This window comes from Varroa destructor, unplaced genomic scaffold (genome assembly GCF_002443255.2).
Source record: "Varroa destructor unplaced genomic scaffold, Vdes_3.0 BEIS01000003.1, whole genome shotgun sequence".
Taxonomy (NCBI): domain Eukaryota; kingdom Metazoa; phylum Arthropoda; class Arachnida; order Mesostigmata; family Varroidae; genus Varroa; species Varroa destructor.
Window position 1 is genome coordinate 52035056 of NW_019211456.1, and position 20454 is coordinate 52055509.

Sequence of the window (20454 nt, forward strand, 5' to 3'; positions counted from 1 at the left end):
TATATATAAGCAAAAAAATAATATGAGTCTTGAGCAATATGCGTCTTTACTTAGTGCTGTGGTTTTCCATCTCAGTCAGTTCCAGCGACTTTCGTATTTTAAGTAAACGTCGAGCATGTTTGTTAACCGATGCGATCGGCAAAAGCAGGTCGCTTGATGAAACCCGTTTCTATGTTAACTGCTATCGTTCAATGAACTGGAGCCAGGTTAACACTAATAATGTTTAGAAAATTATCAATAGCTGGACTTATACGAGTCGTTAGTTTTTTTTTTGTTCATTTATATTCATTTCCACTATGTATATTAGATTAGATAAACTATCCAAAGTATATCCGAGGACCTAGGTGTATATATATATTTCTCTTTTTCAAACTTTTTATACGCTTTTGTATCGCGTTGTACTATTATTAGTCTATGTAGTAACGGCGTCTGAAACGGGATCGCCATACATAAAACTTAAAATTCTTATTTTCTATAGCACTATAACTATAACTACGTACATTTTCGCAAAAGTTATTGAAACAAACGACGTTATAGATGAATAACTAAAGGTAGAAGTTCCAACCAACAGCAGTCAAACATAATGGTAAGCGTTTTTATAGCACGGAACCGTATGTAGCTAATAGCTCTGACCAGTACAACCATTGCATTATTATACTCAGCTGATTATGCGTTTGGATCTGTCGTCATTTCCCGGTAACTACATACTATACGTAGAGTTAATTTTACCTGCCGCTGCTACTGACGACGGTGATGACTGACAGACCTGCTTGTCGTCAACAGCTCCGTTCACTGCCCATATTATGTCCACACTCTAGCAATAGCCGATGACTGGCTATGATGGTGCTGAGTGAAGATGAGAATTATGACGAGGTGATTTTCTGTTGGCGGAACAGGTAGTTGAATGGACGAAACGAAGGCCCATCTGTGGTCTTACCACAGACCATACTATACCTGTAACCAAAGTAGTAAATTGAGGCTTTTTATGGCTTATGGCGAAAATAGTATAGGGTAACAAAAACGCCGAACTGCTTCCGCGACAAAATAAGTATTAAGTATTTCGAACCCTGTACAGCTGTGCCTTGTCAACCTGGCGACGTAAATTTGAGGTCTATAGGCCAAATGGACGTTGCTCGTGACGCACATCAGTAAATTGGCTGCGGTGGGTCAATGAGCAAAATCAGTCTCGACGAATATATATATTGTCACTTGGATTTGTGACAAATGACCACGATCAGGATGAGTATTTCAAGTATTATTATGAGAGTGCTTTGAGTCGACGGCTCGGTCTGTATTTCATTAGAATTCACGAGGTTCCAGCCAAACGTTTTTCCCTGACGTTTACTTCACTTCTGTATCTCACGGTAACGTCTCAAAAATGTACATCTTGATATTGGTGCTACGACTAGAATATTTTAGCTCAGTTGACAGGCAAATATCAGCTTGGCAAAGATAGAGCAATTATTCAGCTCATGTATTATATCAAAACTTCATAACTCAGAGTCATAATATGACGCCGAAAACGCTTCGAACCCTGGCTATTATTGGGAATAAACAATGAGACATTCAGCGCTTGAGGACTGCGCGTTTTTGTATGAGACCTTAGGTGTGTGAACGGTGCGGCTGGTCGCTGTGTGGGCCCAGCCGTTCCTCAGGTACCTCCTCTATGCGGCATAGGCACACTAAACCGTTCTTTGGATGAAGCACCTATTCTGTGCGCTGGCAAATGGCAGACACACAAAAGCAAAAGCGAAAGCGAAGTTCGGTTTTTTGGCAACCCATGAGCAGGTTATCAGCTTTACAATTGATTGTCACATTTGGACATATAGTTAGAAACAATTCGAAGAGTACAACTTCACATAATCAATAACTCCCGAAGATGTTTGTCAGCAACACACAGAAAAGAGAAAAACATTTTATTCCTTGCTTCATGAAAACAATTAAGTTTCACGAAAATACGAAGTACGACCAAGCAAGTAGAAGCACCGGTCTTGGCGAAGCTACATTCTTTTTTCTCACTATAATAACTTTATAGTGCCATTTGCCGCGTGCAGGAAGTTCTGTTTACCGTATTTATCAGCATTGTTCTAAAACTACGGCGTTGTCAACTACAGACCTTACAAGCTGAAGGCTTATCGCTAATCTGTCGGATCGTTTTATGGCTGATAATGATGATAGCCAAAGCTACCAAGCGGGAAATGGCAAGATGATCATCTAATAAGCCGGCTGATTAGCCATAAATCTACTCCGACACGTACCTTATATATGGCCTAACCCACTAAATAGCAATAATAATATATAGTAATAAGTAAGTAGAAAAACATATCTATTATGTTTGAAGTTCTTTTTATTATACTTATCGTTTGAACTATTTTGCCATTTAGCTCTGTTTTTGAGATTAGTACGGTTGCCACTGTTATTATGTGCTGCTGTCGTTGCTCTTCCCGTTTTCGCGTGTAATGGGTGCGTGACAAATCGTCACGGGCAAAAACTTCTTTGTTCCCTTGCGGCTGTTTGCTAGGTTTAACGCTATGGCCTGCCACCCGAAGCTACACTCGATTTGAAGTATTCCGCTTTCAAATCGTTTATTTCTCCAAAAGAATATCGACGATCAATGTGTCTTATTGAAGAGTTTACTACAATGGCATTGAATGTTTTGCTATGTTACTATTGGCCTCGTCATTATCTGTGCTATTTCAATGAGTATTACTAGTCGTCGTAATAATACTCGTATTTTGAAGCAGAATGAAATAGCGACTTTTCAGCTTTTCATGCACGAGCCGAGTAAGTGTCCGGGGCGATATGCCGTCATCAAGGCTGGATCGACTGTGGAATTGCCCTAGACCAGAATTGCCCTAGTGCTGCTCGATACCGAATAGAATTGCACCTGAAAATAGAGTGACGTGACGGCAACTACGTGCTTTATGTCCGGCGTAATTATAACACCTGCAAAATGCCCGTAAAAGATTACAGTGGAGCTTTTGTATGCGTGACCATTGGCTGCTTGATGAACACAGTAAGCCAAGTTCCAAATAGCTTGTCAATTGTTGTTGTCTGTAAGGCCAAATGTGAATCGATATGACGGGATGCTGGTGTTTTCCCGAGAGAGAGAGAGAGAGAGAGAGAGAGAGAGAGAGAGAGAGAGAGAGAGAGAGAGCAATGATATGGACGATATTAGTTAATGGCACCCCACGACAACAGTTAACAATGAGCATTTTTTCGTTCTGATAAAAGCCTATACCCATTGAAAATAAGCTTCAGTGAACTGATGTCGGACAGAGAGCAACCCGTGAAAATAACGACATCGGTTTAGCAGTGTACCTAATAGCTTGTACGTTACGGTGCTGTTTTTACTTCACTAATCTAAACTGCTGACAAGATAGTTTGGCTGCCTGGTATAACTTTTGGCAGTGAATGCGTTTATATATATATAAACCCATACATATATAATTGAATATAGTAGAAAATATGTCTCTAATCTGATATACAGCAGATTTTCACTGCAGGAAACATCCCGTATTACGAAATCGTTCAAGTACGTTGTTTATATCTATGTAGTTACGGATCACGGACGGCAATGACTAGCGGAGACCGTAATGAAGGCCGGGGCTGGTCGCTTCGTTTTCTACTTGAGCTGTTAATAGTGGCATGCAATAAATTACACAGATCATAAATAACCGATGGAAAATGCAGCGTTTTTTTTTCTGTGTCTTGCTCTTTCGAAGCAAGTAGATCACAAGTCCAGATTCGGATCTAGTTTTCATTGAATTAAGATAGAACAATGCAAATCGAGGTTATTGTTTACGTGGGCGCTTTAGACCCAATAGCTCAGCTGAATTTTTGGACATTAAATTTCCGTCTAGCCAGCGCCGAATCGAATCACTTAAACAAATCGTCCTAAATGTCGTTCGCACCGCGAGAGTTTCGTGCGTCGTTTCTATGCTAAATAAGACCGAAGGCATATTTAACTGTAAAGTGGGTATGCTTTTAGCGGTCATTTTATTTTTCCCTTCGTTAGCAGGCCCTGCTGCAGACAACTATCATACCCTGCTGGGTATGATAGTTGTCTAAAGTAAGCAATTGATTAATACGTTTTCCCAGAAGAAACGTGCTGATCTTGTCCCCTATTGCGCACTCGGCTTTTACCAATGCGGGGTCCATGCGTTTGAGGAGCGTGCTATGATTGACCGGAAGGAAAGAACATTAACGAACTAAAAGACGTTTATCCATCCGTATGTTCAGTTAATCGTCTGTCGTTTATATACCAGTTCTGATAAGATTAAGGCGCAGTGGCATAGGTGAACAATATATGAGCATTTAGCATTAAGCACAAGTAATACATACACTTTTATACAGGACGAATGTCGCGACAACGGTGGAGAACGGAGGCACAAGCCCAACTCGACGAGGAGACGCTTTGATTGAAGCGACATGGAAAATTTGGGTGGATTTAAAATGGATTTTATGCTAAATAGTGCAAAACAGCTCCTTCATAAATCTTTTCGTAGCCTTTAGGTAGTTACCTCGACAACGATTGAGTATTTATTCAGGTATAAAGGTCACTTAGTTTTTCCATCTCTACCAAATATATACAAAATTGGATCAAATTCAAAAAATCGGTTCGTTTCCTTTCACCAAACGACGAATGCAGTTTTTTTTTTGTCTGTCATAAAAGGCTACATTTGTTTTTTCAAAAAGACGCATAGTCTGAAAGATATTTTAGATGCTTTCATATTGATTACTTGTTTGGGTACGACAGATGAAAAAATAAGTGAATCACAGTAATTAAATAAACGAAACAAAGTTAAATAATTACTGTGGTATAGAGTACAATACAATTTAATAAAATACAAATATCGCGAAAAAACAAAGAAAACAAGAAGCGTTCTTCGAATGGTTATTGCGTGAGCTACTGGATGAGTAGGTCACGCCAGGTTTTCGTTCACGTAAATTTTTCTGCCTTTTTCTTGGCTGGATGTTAAATCCGCTTCTAGTTATTGTAGGGATAATGGCAAAAAACGACCCGGCCATATGCAAGCTGTTCTTCAACGTGCTTAACATGTTCAGATCGTGGTATTTTTTCAACATATGTATAAACCACCTTATCACATAGAGGCACATCTACTATGCACAGAAGCAATACGCCATTCAATTTTTTTGTACCTTCTGCAAGAACTTCCTATCTAACTTAATTAACCCTGTACCCGACAATGGAAACGTAAGCGTTAGAGCTGGTATTACGTAGCAGTCGAATGGTTTCAAACAACAAGTTACTGGAATGACTCGAAAAACTCAGCAGGTTAAGTGAAATAGGCCGACGTTGCTAAGAGCCTGATTCGCAGTGTGGGCCATTTCGAATCACAATGAATAATTCCAATGAGAAAGCCAAGAGAATCGCAATCGGCTATTGGCGTGGCGTACAGCTGTGCAAAGTTGTGAAAGCTAACTTTCTTTAGGCTCGATTAGAAAGGACAACGGTATTTTACAGAGTTTAATGCGTCGTTCTAAAGCGGTGTACGTCTCAACAGCGAAGAAATAGGCTTTTGCCCATATAGCACAAACGATGTCATTATGATGAGCGCATTAGAATGAGACATAAATTTAGTCGATAAGCTTGATTATGTCACATTAATATACTATAGGCTATTACAATAGCAATGAACCATTCAAATGGTCAAGGGCATTTTCTCACAGCGTCTATGCTATCATGCCTAATGTCCTGCATAGGAAATTAATTATTTTGAATTTTAAAGGCTGCAGGAAGCTCTGACAAGTGTAAGCTACAAATGTACCGCTTCTCATTCGTCAATAGTACCTAGCCTTCTGTCACGTGTCCAGTGGCACCCAACGTCAACTCATCAACTGACTTGACAACATCAAAATAAGTATTGTTAGCTATAATTTTAATAACAATTGTTTCTGGTAGTAAAGGTTAGAAACCAAGCAGGGCAAGACACAGAAACGTTGACTTTTCAGTCAAGCTGGACGCATGGCGGATATTTGAGGGCGTTACTGGCTGTTGTCACGCGCTGCTATATTATTGTCATAATTTTATTGCGCCGTGATTGTAACCCTCGTTATAAGCTGAAATTACAACGGTAAAAGGGTCAACGAGTGGAACAAGGCGTAATTGGTCCAATATCTATTTTTGTTCCTTGGCCGAAGCTGACGCTTGCCGCTACAGAATAGAAAAATAACGATGAATAGGCCGTCGGCGGATCAGCTGATAACGGTAAACCAAGTAAAGCAAGGGGGAGCTCGGAGACTTGGCAACCAGAGGGAAAAAGGGCGAGACAGCAGACTGACCAATTTGATTTCATGACTACAACAGCAGCAGCAGCAGAAGCGCCATCATCACGACTGTACAGACCAGTGTCTGGGATCAGAAGGCTGAAATAGTTAATGATACTGCTGTTTCAATGGAACTATTCTATACGGATAATCAGTGCAATAAGCGCCATGCATAATGTGTACGCCGTTAAGGTATGGGGTTAGCTACAAAAAAGATGAATCCACTCGTGAATCAGAGACACTTTCTGGTATTTTACATAAAGAAGTCATAACATATCTATCATAGCGGGTATACGGTCTCGTTCGTTGATTAATTAGCCATGAGCGATATTTATATGGCTACCGATATTTCCGTTCGGCCTTGTAAAAAATATTTCTGTCAACAGAAATACGTTGTAAGAATAGCGCTGCCATAGGGATGAACTGCGCTACTCTGTGTGTATATATATATACATATATATATATATATACATGAAGCCCTATTAGCAATATATAAAAGCTAATAGTGGCTTTATATAAATTCTAAAGGTGCCCATAGAAACTAAAGTAGGTGTTGTACGGCGGTCCTTCGAGAGCTAAGGAAAATAATGATCCTCCATGCCCACACAACGAACCTAAGCTCGAAGCATTGTCAGCTGTTTTGCTGATACTGAACTACGAGCACCAGTCAAGCATTTGGCATAGGATCTGTGAAACAATATTTACTTCGTGGTAAAAGGACAAATAACGAGAAACGGAGGAAGTTACTGATGTACTGTTGTTTGACTTCTGGTGAGTTCAATAAGCCATAACGTCGCTTAGAGGAAGCCAAGATATAATGTAAATCTTTTTGCATGAGAACACCCTTCTTTTCTTGAAAAAAAAAATGGATCGGGTAAGATCAGACCGAGCGTATTCGTATCTACAACCTTTACTCTTCTTCAAGCTACACTTGCGCGCTAGTAAAAACCTGACCGGAAGAATCGTGCGATATTTCAGTCCATCAAATGCATATAGCAGACGAGATGATTACTGATAGGTAAACCAATAGAACAATGATGAGCACAATAATATTGGTGATCGTAATGATATCTATGGAGATTTCGATGTCACGAGGCCGTAATGATGAATGTTTAAACATGTGATGATAAGGATCTAAACGTATGACAGATGGCCGAGTTCTCTCAATCATTTTGGGGACCACTCATTCATGGCTGTCGTCGTTCGTTATCTAGTTTCACCGATGCGGTCCGTCGACGAAGAAGTGTTTACACGTAATGCGACGGGAACACTTGTGCTTTAAATAGAAACGGTTAAAGTAACGGATCGGTATTGGTCGATGAATGTGTCCTATTTTTTGAAAAATAGTCGATAGCAATTATTTAAGTGTACAGATGCGCGCGTGGGAATGAAGCAATTCAATTACCATTTTAAGGGAAATGTTAAATGCAGTAACATATAAGACTTGCATCAAAGTTACAAACCAACAAACACGAGAAAGTTTTCTTTGAGAAGTTCACAAGCTAAGACGTTTCAGCTTCTATGCCGCCGCCGCCGCCGCCACGAAGATCCGTGGATGCCGGTTGAATGGAGGAAGTTGTTGCTACGAAACGAGTCTGGTAACCCTCGGACATGTGGGAATGATGCGTTCTTCAAACCAATATGTGCTACAACACGTTACGATTTTGTTATATATAAAAAAATTCACACAGAAAGCAAGCAAGCACGCTCTGAATGCTACCATAATTAGGTTATTTAAAGAATAAGTTCAGTAAAAACGCAGAAAGCCAACATCTCGCCTGGTCGTTGCTGAGGTTTTTTAGTCGTTTATATGGAGAGGGGGTGATAAATGCAATTTTTGGTGAAGTCCGCTGTTGACGGCACGCAAGCCGAACGCATCTGCGAACGTGACTTACCGGTTATTGCGTCCGCGCAGCAGCACACAGCATTGACCCGAACGGAAACACAGTGTTCATCCGCAACTTTGTTCGAAGATCCATTGCCATGTAGCCGTAATACATATCAAAATAGCTTGGCTGGAACGGGCGAAACGGTTCTTCAATATTTCGGTGTGGCATAGATATTTGTGCCTACTAACATTATGTACATTGCCTCCAAGCATTGAAAGTATATTTCTAACGGTATGGGGTATCGATCTACTGCTTGTCGCGACGTTCGACCAGTTAGCGTTAACCAATCTATGAATTAATTAAGCAGAAAGGTTACACATTTAAATCAATTTTAGTTATTGCGCTCCCAGCTAATGCACTCATGATGGCCGCCATGATTAGATGCAAACCGGACTAATATGCTTTAAAGAAAAAAAAAAACGAACTATCGCTTTTTGATGCACTTCATATTGCATATAGGAGATACTGTGTACGTGAGGCTTACTTGAAGCTACCATCGTTGTCGCGTGGATCGTATGAGGATGGGGTCGCATAGGTCGGAGTACATCTACACCAGCTACGACAGGTTATGTAAAAGACAAAGTTGCATTGACACAGGAACGATAGTGGTTGCAGTGCCAAAGCAATAAGGCAAAGACAAATGGCCGGCTTGAATGAACAGAGATAAGCGAACGAATACGGAATTTCTGATGCAATGCAAACTGGCCTATGGCTACACGTTGTGTAGCGTAGCAAAATTCCATAGTGCTATAGTTTACTGGACGTATAAGGGAGGAAACTGAACGTGAAGGATCCGGAAAGGCACCCCCTTCATGTGGAATGACGGGAAACAAACGTTCTAGCATCAAACGGGACAAAAATATAGCCGCGGAAAAGGCTAGCAAAAAGAAGAACGACCAGGGAAGCAGGCAGAAAAGAGGCCATCAACAAATGGCGACGTACTAATGGCGGTCGACACGCTAGGGATCCAACCTGGTGAGGGAACTGACCTTGTCGTTCGGCGCGCTCGACTTCCGTTGTTGCCTTCATGCTTAATATTTGCACGGGAAGCAGTATGACGGGCTACGCTAACGAGTAGGCTTTGACCTGTTGTAATACCTTACTAACCAAAATGGCGCCTTACTCGGTACGACTTGGTTTGGCTCTTAGCAGCAACAATATGTGATAAGGAAAACAAAAAATTTCTCTCCCCCGCATTTTGATTTCGTATAAACGAGACGATTTTGCCAACGTCGATATTCGACAGCAGTAGATGAAACGAAGGTGGCATGCTATCATGTAAACACGACGATAATCTTCTATTTGTCAGTCGAAAAATGGGTGTTTCTTAAAAACACCGCTCAGACAACCTATAATCCATGAGCTTGATTTAAATATAGACTTGCTTGAAAATAATTGTCAATGCAGAAAGCGTCGCGGAGACTCCATCTCCACATTCAGCAACATACGCTGTTTATTTACGAAGACATTGGGTCAGCAAAAAAAAAATATGGTAAAATGAAACAGGGCAATATTAGTTGAATTACTGAAAAATTGTGTCTGTTCATTGACTGAACAGAGTACGTTTGCACAATGTGCTCTAGTCATTTTTACCCTCCTTTATCCTAAATTGAACTTATCCAACGAAAATTTCATAGAAAAGAGTAGTATGAATCTAACATAATGCTAAATTTTATTATAGTTCCATTTCATTGAGCATCGTTGGCTGTTTCAAGCTCAACTTCGTTCTTATATGCCAAATAATAGAACAGTTCCCGTATTTTGATTTGAATTATGTATTGAAGTATGCAACGTGTTTAAAATACGATATATTTCCTTATAATATCCTAAACGCTAGGTAGTAATTATACAAAGCTGTATCAGTTGTAGATAATTTATCTTTTGCTTTATTTAGGTTGGTCAACCACCTGTTGACACGAAAATTTGGTCACTCATAACAGCGAGTAAACTATGCTTTGACGGTTTTTCCGTACGAATCGAAACTCTAACCCAGCTCACGGGCATTTAAATCACGTAACGTCGATTTTGTTTTCTTTTTTGTCAGTGAGGTTCGCCTTCGGGCCCCAAACAAACCATCAATTTTTATTCAAGGCATATCGATTAATAGTAGCAATTTCATTGTTCCAGTAGCATTGCCCACGGACGCGTGAGACGAAAAATAAGGTAAACGAGTTGCCTCGAAGCTGCTACAACAGTATAAGAGCAGTAACTGCAATGTATACTGTGGCTGTTGCCAACTTTTGACCTAGAGTGGCTTTTAGGGCGTTTGTTTGCAAATAGCCGATGGCCTGTTTACCAACTGACGCAGCTGAAAACTCATCGGGCTGAGAAGTTTGTGAACTGACGGATGTAGGTTGGTTGAATATTCCTTAGGCTTGAAAGGCGCTTCGTGAAGAACGTCATTCACGTGTTCTAGTTGGCAGGACACAGTACTAAATATTAACGAATAGGGTTAGTAGGTTCAGGCTTGTTTGTACGCCTTTTGCATGAATCCTGCTGGCCATGCGGCGTCAAAACGTTGGCAGTTACCACGACAGAAGGAGCAGAATTCGGACGGTTCGCTCTACCCATGTCGTTCCAGGTAGATACGACATGTCTGCAAAGGGGGAGGCAATTAACTGCGTTTGAAGTTGTGGTGTATACTAGCACCATACTTTAAAACGGAATCAATTCAATTAAAACGCAATGCCCATTCAAAAGCAGACCGTCTTCTTGTGAACATAAAAGAGGAAATTAAATAAGTCGACGCAATACTTGGTGTTCTAGTTCTTTTTATTATAGAAGAAACATTGGGATGCTCGATCATAATGCCTGTAACGCATGGGCTCATATATATATATATATATATATAGGTATATAAATATACCTATCCAAAACTTTGCAAGAAATTTTATCACCGCTAACGATGTATTAATACTAACGCCAATAAAGCGCATGGAATGGAAAGTGATAAAGAAAGGCATGTTTTTTCCTTAGATACACTCAGGCAAACCCAACAGTAGATAAACTTACGTAAATTTCTGATTTAGTAACGCATAATTTGAAATGTTTATATTGACACCTAAGCTTGTTACTATTCAAATGGTGCTAAAGTGGACGACATCATCTCATTTAATTGAGAATCGTAGCGTTATTTGGTAAATAATTTAATGTTGTCACATGCGACGGAGTATAATTCGCAGCTACGCCTGATTCGGGTGAACAGCTAGTGAAAAATCAAATTTTTCGAAAAATTTAGTTGTAGCAAGATGTTTTTACAGGACTTTTGAGCGAAGGACCTACAATCAGTCCTGTGTAACAGATCGAAATTACAATGATGCGAGGTTTTCAAGCAAGCGAAGTAGTCCTATTGGTTGTACAAGACACCGCCAAAGTGATATTTCGCTGACTCGCCTTGGGATAAGGTTCTAAGACGTGTTTGTAATGTTCTATCTGCACGATAACGTATCTGCTTGGAAGGGGGCACAATCTCAAACGTTCCGGAAATGATCTGAAAAATACAAGATGGGAGCTCCAAAGATCGAATATGAATTATGCACGTAGAGTTGCAACGATAGTCTGAAGTAGTTGCTGCTACTTGCATAACGAGAATAGCGCAAGGGGCCATCTGCTACGACGAGCAGCCGCAGATCATAGGCTTGATGGGTTATCAGAAGCCGTTTTTTTTTTCTTATAATACATGATTTGTGTATATCTTCTTGTACACAACAGAAGAGAGACATTTCTTTTTTTGACATGAGTTCAAAATTATCTCTCATATTGTTGCGTTTGAAAATTAAGAACCTGTACACACTACAAACATGTACACACATATTTATAGGGGTACAGCATCTAAACTGGCGGGCTCTTCGTGATGACAGACATGTGTACATTTGATACCAGACGGAAGCCAACAACAAACTCGTTGTGGCGAACAATAGTTTGTTCTTTTTATAAATATCAACTATCAGCCAATTTTTATACACAAGACGCACACCCTACGGAATGATAAGTTTCTTAGATCGCAAATGAGCAGACGGGAGCAGAAGCAAGTCCCAACGGCAAATCAGTGCGGACTTTAAATATAATTGCTACCGTTCAAAGGTGTTTTGATAAGTACGTTTATGGAGAAATTTTAAACGATCATATCATGGATTGGAAAGATAACAGGTGTCTTTGTCTGAAGAGAATGAATCCGAGGAGTCTGACCAATGTCACTTGCTATCCAGTTCCTTTAAGAATGAACCAACAGGTTATCTGTGATTTTTTTTCTAGCAAGATTTTTTTGCTTGATGAAAAATGAACAGTAAAAATGATCGCTGATTTGCTCAGGATGCAAACAAATTTCTTGGCAAAAGTTCATGCTCTGACAGTCGTCTCCATTAAAGGAAACATTGCCTAACATACTTTTTACCAGAAAACCAGTTTACCATCAATATTCATTTTTACAAACGGTTGCGCGACCGTCAATAGGTGAAGCGTCTAAAAGAAAAGCGTACATTTACCACTAAGATGGTATACCGATCTATGTAAATCGATAAGTATATGGTTGACTGCCTAAGAATACAAGCGTATTTCGTAATAAGTACATATGGCCACCGAGCAGCCCAGAACCCGTTGGATTACTATGTATACAGCCTTATTGAGCAAGAGGTCAACGAGCTTCGCTGCGGCAACGTCGATTCGCTCATGCGTGCGGTAAGGAAGATGTCCGCAGAATTACAACGAATACTTGAGGCAAATCTGTGACGGGTTTCGAACTCGAAGTTAAAGTTGTTGCAATGACTGGTGTTTATATTAAATAAACATGAATAAAGCTTTCAGTCTACTGAAAAATTTAATTGATATATTTTTTTAATCTATCGTAGAAACAAAGCATAAAAAATGTCCAAATTTAGGTCCAAGATATATACCAGAGAAAAATCGTGTAGTATGATGATAAAAATAATACATTCAACAAGAAGTCATAGTCATAACGTTATCTGAAAATTATTAACAGGATTTAGTTATTTGAAATTATATAATAGTAAACGATCAATTCTATTATTTGTTTTTATAATATTTCGTGTTACTACTAGCTATTTCCTGCCATTTTATGCTGTCGAAGGGGGGTTCCGAACAAATGTAAGAACGGTGCGCGAGAAATTTCTACTGGCTACACGAACAGTCACGTTGTTTTTCCTTGCATCAACTTATTTAGATAGTTAACTAGCTATTAAGTTCTGCTAGCAATGAAAGTCGATGTTCGCGGTATGCTACAAATTTTAGAAAAGTGTTCAGTTGGGCTCAAAGTTTGTACCGAAACGTGCCCATCCGTTTCGACTAAAAGTGTACTTTAATTCGTAAAATTCAGATGATCTTAACTGATGCGCATATTTATATAATTACATAGCAAAAGGTACACCTGCTCTGAAAACTTTTAGCGATCGAAGTCATACGTATCTGGTCAAATGCTAGGAATGAATTTATAAACTGTGCTTTTGTTGCCAGGTGGAAGCTTTAGGTCTATTTCTTGTGGTAATTTTAAGCTCACTTACTGGATAAAGTAAACGTTGGAAGATGTTAATATTTCTCATGAGAAAAATCGGATTTGTGCAGGCAAAAAAAGCTCATGAAATTAAAGCCGGGTTCTGTTCTGACCAGCAAGCAGGTGGAAGTCAGCGTTTGACTTTAATGGTTTTCTAAGTGTTACGAAAAAAAAAAAAAAAAAAACCAAATATAACTAAGTGGTTACGGAGATTTTTCTAAAAAATAAAAAATTGAGTAATTTTCTGCACTCTGGCAACTGTTCAGTTTCTGTTTCAGAGTTTAGACAGTTCCAATCCAATTTTTCATTATATTTGGCTTCATAAATTGAAACGTTGGGAACTTGGGCAAGTTGTGCGTCTACCGTGAACGTCACGATCACAAGCTATCCTCTAGTGAGGGCGTTTTCTGAAGTAAGCAGAGTAGATCAAATATATATATTTATACCAACAGCAGTTGAATGGACTGATAACGTCAGAAGTTCACCACGTACGTATTCGAGGCTATTAGAAATGTTCGTCTGTTGAGCCCCACAAAAAAAACAAAAAAAAAAAAAAAAAAAAAAAGTAGTGAATAACGTCGAGCGAAAAAATTTAGAAACTAGACAAAATAGTAAAACACGTAATTCATGGTAGTGGGCTATAGATATCCAACTCTCATATCAGGATTCTGTATGAAAGCTCACTTGTTTACAATGTAGTATATGCTATCTATATTTTGTGCTAACTCAAGATCTAGAACAGATAAAGTTAAAGGGTGACCAGGCGTACAATTGACTATTTTTAACTCACTGTCATTATTTTCATAGAATACGTTGACTTCATAATACCAGGTTACTGTGTACTACAATACTGTTTTGTCCGCTGCCAACAAACTTCAGTGCTGATACCTCCTTAAAAATGGCCACGTCGACACGGTGTTTATGACGGCACGCTGAATCGACTTGTTAACGTATCAACAAAGGCTTATCCCGGTCTGCAAATATCGCATGCCGTGCTCCCCTGAAAGCAAGATTGTAGGGATTTTCTCCGAAAATAAGCAGAAAACAATGATACAAAAGAGGATTTTTATTACGAATTCCATCATAGATGTAGTCGCGAAATCTCACAGGTTGCGGTAGATGGGCGTAAATGCATTTCACTTTTTCTCCTAATAAATTATATAAAAATAAAATAAATGCGTTATCTATATTTCGCATCGGCCATGCTTTAAATGTGGCTTTCATCAACCTTTTTTTTTTTTTTTTTTTTTTTTTTTGATAGTACTCGGCCAGGAGCAGCAGTAGCACTGAGCCATGGCTTTTCTGAATAAGAATTAAACGACAATGTTTACGGGTGCCGTTAGATGAATGTGTTCATTACCTTTAATTAGTTGATTTTTTCCCTTTTCAGCTGTAATAAATAAGCTGTGATTATATATTACCGAGCTAAAGGAGAAATCATAATTCCACGCTTCCGCCTTCTCCGATGATTAGCGGAGGCTTGTGACTCGCTACCATTTTTCAGGAGTGAGTGTCCTTTGTATTTAATAATTTATTGTACTAAAGGGAACGATGATACAGTCAGCATTTTAAATGTGTTATCCTGTTTCTGTATTAGAGACGTGCATAACGGTAGCTGCGTAAAACCTCATTAGTGAACAAAGAATTGACGAAGTAAAGATTCCAACAATTCGCTAAAAATCATTTGGCCAAGATGTTAGGGATTTTTGAGATGGTTATATGTTTCCATTAGCACGAACAGAGCTATAGTACGTCGTGCTATTTTTTTTTTTCGAGTGACGAACCCCAGAGTACTCCGTAATTACCAATTAATCTAAGACATTCATGCAGTAGTCCAGTGTGTTAATAGATTAAGGTCTGAATAAATACGTGTGACTGCACAATTTTAAAGTTTTATTTCTGGGCACATATTGCTTCGCGTCGACGAGACATTTCAACAACCCGCCAGGTCAAATGTGATGCGTAAACCTCTATTTATACCCTTTTCTTTTACTTGCTTCTTATACGGGTTTTACAAGAAACTTTATAGTGGTCATGAATATGAGACAAACTCGACTTCCGTCGGTAGCTCTAGGGTCTCACAGTCAATCGTGTCGTAATCATCAGCCTCTTACGAAACGACTCAAATCATCTTGAGTCGTTAACTTCAGAAACAGAACAAAAAGTCGTTTGTTATCCAGAATGCTACTATGTCGAGAACGGCAATCCAGGATTAAGCGTAAAACGTTCAAGTAAGTCATCTCACTTAAGTATAGTGAGTGTTAGAAGTTTCTTGCGTAATTTCGGTCGTAATCATATGCAATTAACAGTAGCATATCTGAAGATATAATGCAATATTACTAAATATAATATTACTGATATCAGACTGTTATGTACGTGATCTGCTCAGTTGCCACCATCGATACCGTCGAGCCAACGTTAATTAGGCAAAAATCTAACCCACTGTCCTTCGAAACTGGCAACAGCGGCCCACTTAAGACCAGAACAGATCGTAATGAAGTGATTGCAAGGTGAAGAATCCGAATGGTTCTTCTTCTATGCGTTTTAAGCTGTCACATTGTTAAGCTGATACGTTTGCTTTTCACTAAATCTTGTCTCTAATATCAGTGATTACCCGGCATAATTGCTACGGAAAATGGCCTAACATATATCTAGCCTAATAAATCACATATGTATGTGAAATAACATGCAGCTAAAACAAGATTTACTAGGAAAAATAATTTTTATACTTCATCGGGCGTCACTGATCTGGCTTCTTTTCTCACATGAATATATTGTACATAGTGAAGTCAATCAGAACGATCAGATGTAGATCAACGATATCGTCTACTCCTCCTCGTTTAGTCCTGTTTTCACATTGCATATTAACGTGTGGGTGGGTGGGTGGGTGTGTATGAAATGAAGTAGCAGACAATTAATTGTTTTGAACCATCTCGTCCCGGTTTGATGACGACCTTAATGATGCTGTTCGCTTAATAGCGCAAAAAAATGGCGGTGAAAGCTTCTCGTCTGTTATTGGGCTGGGTCTGGAGGTTCCTTTCCTGTAAAGATCTGACTTTGCGAAATGGTAATACCCCGTACTGATGGCCGGTTTATCTTACTGCTTTCTTTTACGAAGAAATGGCTGCCACGGTTAAGATGCCAAGAGGATGTAATATTTCGCCCTCTGTTTTTTTTGTTTTTCTTAACGGGACCGTTTAAATACTTCAACGTATTTGCTCGTCAAACGCGGCATTGCATTTCCATTACCTCTAATTCACGCTAAACAAATACTCCGGCCGCGACACAAATGCGATTGTATACGATTTGAGCCAGACGTAGAACAAACGATAGCGTCGAGCCTTTTTGTAAATGGTTAAATTGTATTAGTAGCCGTTCATATGGCAATCGTATTATATTTGCGCACACACACACACACACACACACACACACACACACACACACACACACATATATATATATAGCATATAGTGCATAGTATCTAGAGTACCTATCAAACGCTGTGGCCACTAGTCAACCTAGCTAACTGCCTAAGATCAGCAGGACACAGCCTGGTTGACTCGTGGTTTGACTCGACCCAGGCGCTGACTTCATGTCGTTGTTGGAACAACGTTCGTCGGGCAAATCACTCTTGACATGTAGAGGTTGTCTGTCTGTCTGCCCGTCTATCTACGTTCACCTGATATGAGGATTTAACGCGCGTCTCTCAATTCCTACGTGTCTGGTTCTCGCCATGCCGGTCAGCCTTCTCCCTGTTATTCTTTTTGTCGCCGTTGTTCTAGCCTTTCATTTCTTTCTCCATCTCGGGCAATCTGACTGTCTACTCTCTCCATTTGCTTTTTGGGCCAAGAGGCTAAAGAACAGCACCATACACATAAGGCAATGCACGCGATGGCCAGGCACGTTACATGCATGACTTCTTTTCGTCTCTCAAGGCGAACTCGAACGCGACGGCGAAAGATGCGGGTACCGGTGGCGAAAAGCAACGATCAGCGAGATACACCGAAAGCCAGTACTACATAAAACAGTAAGTTATCGGTTAAACACTACTGTCGATGCAGACGCTAATGTGACTGCTGCAATTGCTGCTGTTGCGTTCAGAGTGAAGCGGCGATCAAAGTGACCATTAATAGGCTAGCGCACGCAGCAGCAGTGGCAACAACGGACCGCTCAAGGGCTCCCGCTCGACCCGTCACACTAGATATATTACTATATTCTAGTATCCTCTATTATTCGTAGCCGTAGGTTTCTTTTACCATTCGTCACCGTTACTGGGTATCAGATCGCATGGTCAGAATTAGATCACGGCAAAGTGGTTAAAGACGTTCAGCCTGGACGACCAATGCCTGCTAAAGGAGACCTAAAAAGGCCGTCTTGTGAGGCAGGACTCGAAGAAGTGTTTGGCGACGATGACAACACCAGAAAGCGGATGAGACTGCTACCGTGGTGACGTAGCGCTAAACGTTGGCGAAATAAAGCTCATGGCGGGTCTATCGAGATGCTTCGTACTGGCAGTAATAGTGGTGACAGCAAAAGTGACGGCGGCATCATCGGACGTAAATGACTCAATTAGCCGTTATGGCCCATATCACGTATCATGCAAACAGATCTCGCATGTACATAGATTTTCCGCTGTGCGATTTCCTTACAGGTACGACGACCTTCGTTTGAGGATTTTGTGTAGCTTGGCCGTATCCGAAGGTCTACACATTTCACATAGTCTAGCGGTGATTAGGGGGGCCATGGTGGCAAAAATAGGAGTGCATCAATGACAGTCGGCAGAATGTAGAGCTGCAAAAGGAAAAGGATCCTCAAATCTATATATAGACAAATAAGTTTGTGACCTCATAAGGAGAGTCGCATGCTTTAAGAACGCAACAGCGGAATGTCGACTCCCATAACACAGATGCATAACTATAGATACTTAGTCTGTTCAATGAAACTGTTTTGTACCACGCGACAGTTCTCAAGCCATTTGTTATAAAGGCGTCGGCTCTATAAGGTTTTTAGCTTAAAAGAAGCGTTTCATCGCGTATCATCGCGAATTTACTGTTTTATACGTTTGACTGTATCCCAACTGACATTCAGGTTCGGAGAAAAACAGGGTCTTAAATCGTACTCAATAACATGAGAGTACCGTTCGCGCTTTAGCTGGCGCAGGGGCTTGCCTTTCGTCGCTATGATGGGTTGAGGTGCTTTGGGCTAGGTTGAAGTGTAAACCCTATCCAGGCGATCGCCGGTGAGGAGCACGTCTAAGGTCGCGTGCGAACGGATTATGTCTAAGCAGCCCGACCTAATATGTCTCGAGACAACCACGAGAATGTTGTCAGCAACTATCCATGGGCTTAAAACATGGCTGCCGTTGCAATTAAGCCCGTAGTGCACCTGTATATTTCACAGGGATGTTGTAGCTTACTTATGTAATAACAGGATTATAAGATAAACGCTTGTTTGACTACCTTTTCAGTATTGAGGTTAGAACTGAACGACAATATTTGTTAGTTAAAATTGTTTCAGCTTCCATTGGCGGACACATGGACAGGTATGATATATTTATAACACGTATAAACAACAGACAAAAATTAGAACGATCGGGTCCCTTGAGACGAATACGAAGGTCGTACTAATTTTACTTCTATTAAAAGATCAGCGAAAGCAAACATATGCACACCGGTATGTTAGTTTACAAATTGCTTCACACTACTGAACGTCATCCTCTCTCTGGCTTCTTGTTTTTTCATCGGTACAGCGCGTCAACCTGAACCCTATGGAGATAGTTGTTTACTCATCTGCGTAGACGCATGTTAACGTTCGTATTGATACGAAACTGTCAATAACATCCTTTATTCGATTGCGCCATTAGACGCCGGTGCTACCTACTATATAGCAGTGGTTCCGGTGTATTTTTGTGCTATAATTTCTGGTGCCGTTTTTTTCTTTCTCGTCGTTCTCCTGTTTATCGTTTGTGAAGTTCACTCAGCTGGCCAAGAACATCAGGCGCATTCTCGAATCCAGTTTGGTCGTATATAAACCGCCGCACGCTTCAGCCACCTTGGCACAGAAACTGACACTCTAACTTTGACGGTGGACGCTTTCAAGCTCCGCTCGAACTTCTACAAAAAATTTAGTTCTGCTCAGTCACTTTTCGAATAGAACATAGTGAACGACCGTTAGTTCCACACTGTCGTAAAAAACAGGAGCAGTCAGTTTTTGCTAAGATTAAATCTATTCGTGTAGATGCGCCAGGGTATATGGCCGAGCTAATAGCGATACGGGCGTTCCGCGTCATGCGATAATCAGCGAACATTTTATCAAAAAGTTTCATTGTAATTACACGAAACAATGGACACGTGCTCCGTTTAGGACCACGTTCAATGTGTATGACTAACATTTTATATGTGTGAATAGTCTACATGAGAGCCTTTGAGATTTTTGGCATGAACCCGATTTTCCCCCAGACACGTTAGTTCCGCTATATTAATTACAAAAAAAAGAGATACGACAATCAGAGCCGCCGTCGTCGAATTGATCAGCGCAACATATAGAGAGAGGCATCTAGATAATGTGATTGTGTCCCAACTCCTATTAGAACCTGACGCAATTTGAATGCCGTCAACATTCAGCTAGTTCACATTACGACGTTACATTAAAATTAGATTTTTCTGTCTCTTTTTTCTAAAAAAAACAGATTAAAAGCACTGAGTCAGCGATCTATTCGTTTCTAATAGTAGTTCACGTATCGACTATGCAGTATTTCTCCGTCTATTG

General features: G+C 40.1%; 1 protein-coding gene and 1 long non-coding RNA gene across 3 annotated transcripts in view; both read left to right on the plus strand.

Annotated features, from left to right (window-relative positions):
- Positions 1–20454, plus strand: part of LOC111248478 (uncharacterized) — a 180368-nt gene that overhangs the window by 9330 nt on the left and 150584 nt on the right. The window lies entirely within an intron of this gene.
- The window catches only part of LOC147757117 (uncharacterized), a 50701-nt gene continuing 47611 nt past the window's right edge, over positions 17365–20454 (plus strand). Inside the window, exon 1 of the long non-coding RNA XR_015323126.1 lies at positions 17365–17713. This is a non-coding gene — a long non-coding RNA (uncharacterized LOC147757117). The remainder of the gene's footprint in view (positions 17714–20454) is intronic.